Here is an 11,073-nt window from a genome sequence, read left to right as displayed (position 1 = left end):
CAAACAAACAAAAACAACAAAAAAACAAGGAAGATTAGTCACCAGAGAGAAAATCAAAAGTCATCACCACACCCAGACAGGCTATTCTTCCTATACTTCTGGAGGCTTCTCTGGAAAAGTTTTTTGATTTTTTTTTTTTTTTTTTTTTAACCTGAGAGACTTTATCTACAGAATAAGACAACCTTTGTCCCCAGTAGGGTTCTGCCCCTCCCCTTCCCATAACTTGTTGCCACCTCTCCCAGAGCCCAGGGGAACTTTGTCCCAGGCTATTTTCTGTCCTTTGGGCCCATGCTTTTTCCCTGAAAATCATTTCCTCTTCCTCTAAAATTGCCTACCTCCCCTACTTCCCTCTCCCATACGAAGAGGGTATTTAAACTTCAACCATCTGCCTCTTCCTTGAATCTCATATTGTGTGGTTCCCATTTTAATACATTCGCATGCCTTTCTCCTGTTAATCTGTTTATCGTCAGTTTATTTCAATGGACTCAGTTACAGAACCTCCAGAGGGAAAGTTTCAATGCGATTCATGGAATTTCACCTTAGCTTTCAGAGTCTTGCTTTATGGGATAAATAATATTTCAATAAGAAAGTAAAATAAACGTGAGCGTTTTCAGCTTCTACTATTATAGTTAAATTAGAAAGGGTAACTGCTCTGCTAGAATGTCCAGGAAAATACAGTGCCTTGTCTTTGGATGACTAGAATGTTATCAAGGTCAGGGCTTATATAAGTTTAATGTTATGAATTTACATGCTTTCCGTGAAACTGATAGGGACCTATGATTTCACTGATCCTACAACAAAATATCAGGCGGAGAGAGGCACTTTGTACAACAAATTTGGCTAACCTACATTTGCTTGCAGCGGGATGGCAGTGATTGCTGGAAAGCTCCAGCCAGGGAGAACAGCTCCCCACACACCTTGACTAAAAATAGACTTTGTCAGTCTGGAAATGTCATTCTTTTTGATTGAGCTGACACTTTGGGAAAAACACACATGGAACCCTCAGAGGAAGGGAACTCTGGATGAGGATGCCAGAGCAGTCAATTCTGTCAATTAACCTGGCGACAGATGCCAGAGCTACACTACATTAAAGCCTATAATAGATGCTTCCTGTAGCTACTTACCTCCTATAGTAGCTTGTTAGGGCCAGTATATTAAAGGACATCAAATTGGGTGGCTTAAAACAATAGAAATTTATTATCTCATAATTCTGAGGCTGGAAGTCTGAAATCAAAATGTCAGTAATGTTGGTTTCTTCTGGAGGCTCTGAGGGAGAATCTGTTCTATGCGCCTCTCCTTACTTCTGGTGGTGGCTTGGTGGTTTTTGGTTTGCGGATGCATTACTCATCTTAACTACTTACACCTGCAAAGACCCAGTTCCAAATAAGTTCACATCCTGAGATTCTGGGTAGACACGAATTTGAGGGAGAAAATATTTAACCGATTACATATTCTAGGCCATGTATCCTCAGAAACATCGTCACAGTTCATCAGAACACAATGCCAACAGGGGCCAGGGTGCATGTTCCATTGCGGGTGTTGGGCAAGCCAGTTAAACTGTGAGGGCTGACAGCTATATGCCTGCTGCTAGGGTCTGAATGTTTGTGCCCTGCAGAACTCGTATTGAAATTCAATTGCCATTGTAACAGTATGAAGAAGTGGGATTGCTGAGAGGTGATTAGGCCATGAGGGTTCATCAGGGGTGGGATTAATGCTGTTATAAAAGGGTGAGTTTGGGCCCCCTTTTGCTTCTTTGTTCTTCTGCTGTGTGAGCACTCGGTTCCTCTCTTTGTGCTTCTGCTTTCCTCCACGTGGGAGGGCACAGAGTTCCTCTCTCTTTCTCCTTTTGCCATGCGATGACACAGCAAGAAGGCCTTTGCCAGATGTCGGCATCGCAATATTGGACTTTCCAGCCTCCAGAACTGTGAGACAAGACATTTCTGTTCACTCTACATGATTCCATCTATGGTATCATTCCATCATGGTAGCACAAAATGGACTAAGACATGTCCTTTGAATTTTTATCCAGTTAATGCAAAAGGGAAATGGACAAGAACAATTCCACCCCTAAAGGCTATGTCTTAGTTACGTTCAGGCTGTTATAACAACATTCCAGAGACTAGGAAGCTTGTGAACAGAAATTTATTCCTCAAAGTTCTGGAGGCTGGCAAGACCGAGATCAAAGCAACAGCAGATTTGGCATCTGGGGAGGACCTGTTTCCTGGTTCACAGATGGCACCTTCTCACTGTGTCCTCATACGCTGGGAGGGGCTGGCTAGCTCTCTGGGGTCTCTTAAGCAAGGGCACTAATTCCAGTCATGAGGGCTTTCCCCCTGCATGATATAATCCTCTCCCAAAGTCCCCACCTTTAAATACCATCACCCTTTGGGGTTAGGATTTCAACATTTGAACTTTGAGGGGACACAAACATTCAGACCATAGCAGGCTGCAAAAGAACTCAAAGTGTGTGTCTGCCTTATGGTTGGTCAGTAAGGTTGTTTTCCTGTATAAAGCACGGGACACACTGCTACACACGACAAAATGACTGATGGCAAAGGTGACTGGGCCACAATGGACGTTGTAAATCATGACACTAAGTTCACTTTTTGAGAAATGGACAACAAAATGTTTTCTCTGTCTATCATAATGACACAAATTATGACGCTTTGTCTTTTTAAATAAATTTTTTTTTACTATGGAACTTGGTGAACCCTCAACTCATTGTTGTTGGCTTGTGCATGAGTACTGAAGATGAAAAGGATTAACAACACTTTGGGTCTGCACAGACCTTCCTTTCTGGAACTTTTATTTTTGGCAGGTATGTGGGAGGACTGGGGGAAACACATGACATCAAACAAAGTTTTTGCAAAGGACCAACATCCCCGATCATAAATTTTTAGGCATTTTGGTAATTTTAGAAATGTGTTATCTGAGCTAATGTTTAGGTGTGTGCACATTACTTTTTATTCTACTAGAAGTTTTATTTTTCTTTGTTTATAATCCATATATTTCAGTAAAGTCTTATGGTGACTTACAAAGTTAATACAATAAAAATATTTAAAAAATATTATGGCTGGGCACAGTGGCTCACGCCTGTAATCCTAGTACTCTGGGAGGCCGAGGAGGGTGGATCGCTTGAGCTCAAGAGTTCGAGACCAGCCTGAGCAAGAGCGAGACCCCCGTCTCTACTAAAAATAGAAAGAGATTATCTGGACAGCTAAATATATATATATATATATATAAAAATTAGCCGGGTATGGTGGCGCATGCCTGTAGTCCCAGCTACTCGGGAGGCTGAGGCAGGAGGATCGTTTGAGCCCAGGAGTTTGAGGTTGCTGTGAGCAAGGCTGATGCCACGGCACTCTAGCCCGGGCAACAGAGTCAGACTCTGTCTCAAAAAATATATATATATATTACCGATAAGGGGGATGCTAGACAGAACACACTCAGATATTGTGTGTTTGGCTGGTGCTATCTTTTGTTAGGGAAATTTGGAAAACTACAAAACCTTAAGAGACCTAGCAATTACACTTTTAGGAATTTATCTTTTTTTTTTTTGAGACAGAGTCTCGCTTTGTTGCCCGGGCTAGAGTGAGTGCCGTGGCGTCAGACTAGCTCACAGCAACCTCAAACTCCTGGGCTCAAGCGATCCTCCTGCCTCAGCCTCCCAAGTAGTTGGGACTACAGGCATGCACCACCATGCTCAGCTAATTTTTTCTATATATATTTTTAGTTGGCCAGATAATTTCTTTCTATTTCTAGTAGAGACGGGGTCTCACTCTTGCTCAGGCTGGAGGAATTTACCTTAATGAAATAATAAGGGTAGGGACAAAAATTGAGCTCTATTCACTATGTTTAGCTAAGTTGCACAACGGTTTACAATGGTAAAGAATTGGAAACAATTTAAACATGAAACGGGGGAAACGGGTTAAGTAAACGACAGTATATCCATTTTGTGGAGACCATGCCATTGTTTAAAATGATGTTGTAGAATAATATTTAATTCCATTAAAGATGTTTAATATATGTTGTTAAATTCAGAAAGCAGAACGAAAAACATTATGTATAGAATAAGTCACTTTTAAAAATGCATATATATGTATTAGAAATGCTAAACTATTAAGAACTAAATGTGGTCAGTGAAAGGAAAAATCATTTTTATTTTCTTCTTTTCTCTCATAGGTATTTAACATATTTTATACGGTAAATATATATTACATTTGTGAAGAGAAAAACAAGTTGGTTTTTTATTTTTTAAGTAGGTAAGAAAATGAATACAATGGGAAAATGACAGGGAAGTTAAAATGAACTAAAAAATGCAAGCAGTAAGACTCTGTACAGACGGGCCAGACATTTTGCTCCAGGCTTTCAAGAGTCAAAGAGGGAAACAATCAACTACGATATCTATAGTATCTGTAACATAAGAACAATCTGTTAATCAGCAACTCAGAAGTAAATATAGTAGCAGATTTCATTGGGATTTTGCCACCACGTAGGCCAAAAACAAAATCCTGAAAGCCAACAGAAGGTTAAATACCAACTTATCAGTCGCCCTGTATTAAAAGGGTGGCTATAAAGTTTGGAAACACAGACATTGTTATTTTATTTTTTACAGGTTTATAGTAAGTAAATTATATCATGTTATATTATATGTCAACTTTACAGATTGAACCTCCTGATTACTTACTTCTTCTAGGGTATGCTAAAGGTATTGGGTTATTTGGTAAAAATCAGAAGGAGAAATCCTCCGAGGCAACACATCACAGCTGCTTTTGCTGGGATGGAGGGAAATGTCGTGTGGAAGCACCATGCTCGCTGTGACATGGACTATGCATTGTTACAAGGGACAACACATCAGAGAAATGCAAATTGCCTGTGTTTCCAGATTTCATGGCCAACCTCTAAAGCCGTCTAATATCATTGTTAGTATGCCCTTCTGAATTTCCACAGGTTCACTTTAGCTTTTCTAGGATATAATAAAATTCCTTCAATTTCATTTGACCCAGATTTCATAAAACTTCCAAGAAAGGGGATTTTTCAATTTGATGATTTTTATTTTGGTTTTACACAAGTAAATTTTTGAATACTTTGTTTCCTTGCCTCTAGAAAGGTAAAACAGTGGCCTGATTTTTGGCAGTTAAAATACACGCTATGCAGCGACACGGACACAAACATGCTCTTTGCTGCGTTCCCCCAAGTACTCGTTTGATCAGTCCAGTCATAGTGAGAAGTTTGATGCCATTTTCAAGAGTACAATTTTTGGGACCTTTGAAAAGAGAAAGCTTCAGGAAATATTTCACTTCCTAAAAGTGTCACTGCATGAAAACTTCAGAGACAAGCCAATGCTCAACTTAAAGGCTTTCTTAGAAAATGTTCAACCATCCAATCCTGTTATCATTAATACATTTTAATTTATATAAGAACAAGTTTCTTAAATTAAAGGTAAGGTTCTTGTGCTTCATTCAAAGGTCTTGATAAAAAAATGCAAACCAACTCTGAATAGTTTCAATGAAAATAAAGGAATAATCATAATGGCCGCAAGCTCTTTGTAGTCAGGAATGATGCGTCTTGTCTAGCAATACAACATATGGAACATATTCAATAACAGTTAACGATTATTTGATTGATGGCAATATAGAGTTACATGATGTCTTTCTTCTAAGCTATTTTCACATTAATAGATTAATGCTCTGTGTTACAAGACAGCTTTCAATAAGCTTAGCCTGGGTATACAACAGACCTCTTATATGAACCAAAAATGGTGAAAAAAGGTTTACAACTAATTTTTCCCTTGAATATTGACTATACTGAGGGTGGGTGACTAAGAAACATCTTTAAGTAGTCAGAAAGGATGCACATATTTTACCTGTCCAGTAATCAGACAGTGCTTTCTCCTAGAGGTGAAGAAAGTTATTCTTCAAAAGTGTATCTGAGAGGCTGGGTGTGGTGGCTCATGCCTCTGATCCTAGCACTTCCGGACGCTGAAGTGGGAAGATCGCATGAGGTCAGGAGTTTGAGACCAGCCTGAGCAAGAGTGAGACCCCTGTCTCTACTAAAAAAATAGAAAGAAATTAACCAGACAACTAAAAACATATGGAAAAAATTAGCCGGGCATGGTGGCTCATGCGTGTAGTCCCAGCTGCTTGGGAGGCTGAGGCAGGAGGATCACTTGAGCCCAGGAGTTTGAAGTTGCAGTGAAGTACGACACCGCTGTACTCTAAGTGGGGGAGACAGAGCTAGACTGTCTCCAAAAAAAAAAAAAAAAAGTGTATCTGAGAGACAGAATGGAATGTCCTGGGTGACCTGTTTTCTTCCACAGGTTTTATCCAAGATATCAGAAGACTATCTGTTTTCTTTCTAAGTTTACCAAGTGAATGTTTGTCTGCAGGACAAGTGAGTTAAACACAGAGAAGAAAGAAAACAAGTCACCATTAAAGGTATTCTTATTCCACTGAAAATCTGTTTCACTTTGAAATAGACATACGGATTTTATGAAGTGAGCTGTGAAGAATGGAGCAAATCAGTACGTGTTCTGGCAGAAGTGCAGCGGCCTTGAGCGTCATTGCTCTTGTCCTGGGGGCTCCTCATCTGCCTGGTGACGGAGCTGGACCACATGGTCCCTTGCTCCTGTCAAAAGTTATGGTAGTCAAGTGTGGTGGCTCACGCCTGTAATCAAGTGTGGTGGCTCACTTTGGGAGGCTGAGGAGGAGGTTTCGCTTCAGGTCAGGAGTTCAAGACCAGCCTGAGCAACATAGTGAGACCCTGTCTTTACAAAAAACAAGAAAAATTACCCAGGCTTGGTGGCATGTGACTGCAGTCCCAGCTACTTGGGAGGCTGAGGCAGGAGGATCTCTTGAGCCCAAGAGCTGTGATGATGTCATTGCTCTCTAGCCCAGGGAACAGAATGAGACCCTGTCTCAAAACAAAACAAAATAAAACAACAACAACACCACACGACTATTGTTGGTGCTGGGGCCATTTAAAGCCATTGTGGTAAAGGGAGCAGGACCTGCTGGCTGAGGAAACTGCCATTATACATTGGATGAGTTAAGAAAATAAAATGAACTGTTGTGGTATTTTCCCTGTTTGTTCTACACGTGAGTAAGTTGCCAGGGTCTGGCTGTTTATTTTGTACAGTACTTTAGTTTGTTATTTAGACATCACTCCTACCCCATGTCTAGGTTTGAGTCTTTGATAAACCACCCTTTTCCTCGATGAAATTTCATACGAAAAACACCTGAGCCACGGGCCAGATAATTCAACCCAAACACTGATTGATTACAAACCTCACATGTGACACAAGGAAACAGGCTCTCACTCCTTCCTTCTCGAGTATCCTCCTTCCTACCAAGACTCCTCGTTGACTATTTCCCCAGTTCTTTTTGGTGATATTATCTCTAAATTAGGATTTCGTCTTTGTAATGGACTAAACTTTTGTGAAACTGTCACACTGCTGGAACTCCGGTCCTCCGCGTTTCTAGACGTGTCCAGTGTGATTCCAAAGTCAAAGGTTTGTGTCATTTTCCTAGGTGACCTTAGCTACCTGATAACTGAGATTCCGCCTTCTAATCTTTCTTGCCTCAGGTGTGCTCGATAATCTGCCTTATTTCCCCGAGGATTCACAGACGAGCCAACATTGTCTCAGCCCCAGGAGATACCACTCTTCAAAAATTGTTTTTCCTACTTAATCAATCAGTCAGGTTCTGGAGCAGGTAGTTGCAGAGCTGAGGTGATCTGAACGTCCTTGCAAAGAAGCCGGCCTCGAGGGGCCCTCCTGGTTCAAATGCCAGGTAATAGAAATTCTCCCACTAGGACGGTTACTCCTTTGGATTCAAGCTGGACTTCCCTAGCGTTCTGCCTTTCAGATTGAAGGGGACAGACACATGAAGCTACCTTTGTGAGAATGTTTTCTTCAAAAGATTATCTGTGGATCAGATAAGGACCAGGGCAAGTCTGAACGCACTTGTGACCTTGGGGAGGCGGAGGAAGCTCTGACATTCATGGCCAGGTAAAGTAGAAGAGGACAAACTTTTTTTTTTTTTTTTTTTTTTTAAATCTATTACTGGCTTTAGGCTATAGGGTGTCTTTCAAATGCCAAGATGTAAGATCTGGTGCTCAGTGGCTTTTCTTTTCACGCTCCCCCAGCCTCCACGCTCCAGCGTCCCCCGAGCCCCGCTTTCTTCTGCAGCGCCGCTCTACCCTGCCGTGCCCAACTCTCCAGAAGGCAGCTGGCAGCGCCGGCAGCCGCAGCGGCTCCTTCCCGCCTCTCCCACCGCGCGGCCCCGCGGTCCCGCCCCGCGCTTCCTGCGGTCCTTCGAGGGTGAGTAAAACAGAAGACTCCCGCACTCACCCTCAAGCTTGCCCCGCCCCCGGCCCCCGTCCCCCGTCCCCCGTGCCCAAGGCTTGCGGTCACCTCTGCATAAATAATAAAAAAACCAGAGCCCAGAACCTGGAAAACCAGCCGCCGAGCAGTCCCGCATTCTTATTTCAACGCGAACGCTCTGTGTCTTGGCAGTTCGATCTCCGCCGACACGCCGCGCAGCGCCGCTGTCCCCTCGCCCGGGTCCTGTCACCTCGGGCCGCTCCCGCCTCCCTCTCCGGCCTGGGCCTCTCCCCGCCTCCCACCCGCGGATCTCGCCGCCCCGCCTCCGCCAGCGCCGCGGCGGCTGCCATTGGTGCGGGCCCGCCCCAGAAGGGCGTCCATTGGCCGAGCGCGAAGTCATTCACACGGCGCATTCCGCCGCCCGCAGGCTTGCGGGGAAACTTCCTTATTATTGTGACGCCGAAAACCAAGAAAGCCCGAGCCCAGCCAGAGGCGCCGCGACAGCCGGAATCCCACGCCGCGGTTCGGCGGCTGCAGAGGTGCGCGGGGCGGGGGCCGGGGTTCCAGGGAGGAGGGTGTCGCGGAGCTGCAGCCGCGCGGTCGCCGCGTTCCTCCAGGCACCGCTGTCGGCGCGCGGCTCCCGGAGGGGCGGCTGCGGCGGGGCACCTCCCGCGACAACCTGGGGCGGGGGCGCGGGCAGGTCGGGGCGCCCCCGGGCCTCGCGTGCGCCTCCCTGGTGTTCTTGGAGTCTCGCCCTCTTCTTGCCGAAAAGAGCCCCGCGCCGGGAAAGGCTGGAAAAGCCTTCAAAATGGGAGCGCCTCCCACCCGGACTCCGCTGTCTGCAGTCGGGGAGGAACTGCGACGCGGAAAGTCACAAGGCGGACCCTCCCCTTCCTCGTCCCCCTGCCCGTATTTCAATTCTGGGGCTTCGGTGACATCCTTGCGGAGAGGGGCGCCGACTTTTCCACGCGAAATGGGAGCCAGGGAGGCCTCGGCGGCCCGGAGGAGTTTGCGCCGAGGATGCGGGGCACGGCGTCCGCGATGACAGCGCCGGCGGGGCGGCGGTGCCCGGCGCCACCCACCTCGCGGAGGCGGTGCCGGCTGGCCTCGCCCGAGTCCGCCTCCGGGGCGGGGCCGGGCCGAGGGTGTGTGTGGACACGTGTGTGTGCGCGCGCGTGTGTGTGAGCGGACACGTAGTGTGCGGACGGGCGCCGGGGTTGTCAGGAGCTCAGACGGTCGGGAGCAGGTGGGACTTTTGAGTCATTTGTGACTGTGTAGAGTGGGCAGACCGGGACAACCGGACAGGGAAGAGCGCGTGTAATCCGAAACAGATGAGCCCGTGGAGACGGTGCCTAATGCAACGCAACTGTGCGTTGATGGATTTTGTGCTCGCCGCGTGGGCTCCGGGGAATAAGTATTTGAACTTGGCTGTTGGTCTGTCACTGTTGCTGGCTGTTTTCCGATTACATTTTACTTTAGCTTTCAAATGGGCTCCACGAGGCAGTACCTTAAATTCATAGCTGAGCCTTCCAGGAGTTTGCTTGCCTTCGTCTCACACAGAAGACGATTCAAGAGCAGCTCTTCCATTTTTTGTGTGTGTCTTCTGGCGCTTTCCACAAATAGGACGCTATTTCTAGAGCCTTTTATTTGATGATTTGATAACACCAAGCGAGCTGATTTTTTAACTCTAGACTGAGGAGAAAGGGAAAAAAATGAGGATTAATAACCTTTTAAAATGCAGTGGCTAGAGAGAGAGGGTATCATATTTTAGTAGGCAGATTACTGTGAAGCTCTCGCCTTTTGTACTTTCCCTTACCCTGGGGGGGAGGGAGGGAGTAGTATTATAAAGCAGAAAAAAGCCAAGTAAATGAATCACATATTTTAAAGCAAAATAGATGAATCACCTATTCCACATCATTATCTGACCCCTATCGTGGAACCTTCTGGACAAAGTATAATGCAGGAATCAAGAAGACAGGTTAGGAACCTCTTTGGCAAAACTCCTCCTTTGGGATGGGGGAAAAAAAAAGTCAGTGTTAACTAGCATCCGGTTCTGCTTGTTCAGTAAGTAGCAGGTGTTTCATTTTTGTAAAAAGAAACAGGGATTCCAGAATGTTCCAAGTGGTATGGTTGAAGCCATTGGTTATAGTATTTCATTCTGAGGAACAAATTTGAATTTCTTAGGATTTGTATGACCAATTAAAAACATTTTTTAACCTTAATGAGAGTAGTGGAGACACAAAATAGCTTTGCTTGTTTCAGAAATAAAAGTAATGTTTTCCAAATTGAACGGGATTTTCTACATAAGAAGGTAGAAATAAAGTTTACGGTGATAGTATCTTAAACTCATGCAGAACTTTTTGTTTTGAGAGACATAAGGTGCCTCTCAGATAATCTCTTCTTGTTTTGCATGATATAGGATATGGTAATGAGAAGAAATGAAGGGAGAGTCTTCCTAGCAGTTGTAGCAAAATAAATTATAGTATGTGTGATATGTGGAAAAATAAAGAAAATAGACAAAATTGAAACAATTCCAACGGTGTCCAGAAATTTGTCTTTCTCACCTAAATGGGAATTTTTAAAGTAAGTCGATTTTTACTACTCCCTATCAGATGTCAGGAATTTTATAAGGTGATGTCTGTGTCTCTAGTTCACTTTTAGGGATGATTGGCATCTTAATAGGGTAGAGGGTATCTTAACCAAACTCCGGTCCTGAGACACAGTGTTTGGGGATTATTCAAGCTTGAGTA

General features: G+C 44.6%; 1 protein-coding gene across 7 annotated transcripts in view; it reads left to right on the top strand.

The window, feature by feature from the left end:
• The first annotated feature begins 8,767 nt into the window (after positions 1-8,767).
• The window catches only part of HERC3 (HECT and RLD domain containing E3 ubiquitin protein ligase 3), a 90,007-nt gene continuing 87,701 nt past the window's right edge, over positions 8,768-11,073 (top strand). For 4 of the 7 annotated variants that reach the window (XM_069485352.1, XM_069485351.1, XM_069485347.1 and 1 more), the window contains exon 1: positions 8,768-8,862. The gene's annotated coding sequence lies outside the window, so the exon portion shown is untranslated. Of the gene's footprint in view, positions 8,863-9,541; positions 9,570-11,073 lie in introns of those variants that run through there. The other 3 variants (XM_069485356.1, XM_069485348.1, XM_069485349.1) reach the window with 2 other exon arrangements.

The sequence above is a fragment of the Eulemur rufifrons genome, chromosome 13 (assembly GCF_041146395.1).
Source record: "Eulemur rufifrons isolate Redbay chromosome 13, OSU_ERuf_1, whole genome shotgun sequence".
In the NCBI taxonomy this organism is placed as follows: domain Eukaryota; kingdom Metazoa; phylum Chordata; class Mammalia; order Primates; family Lemuridae; genus Eulemur; species Eulemur rufifrons.
The sequence above is the reverse complement of the archived record's forward strand: the minus strand, read 5'-3'. Positions and strand labels throughout refer to the sequence as shown.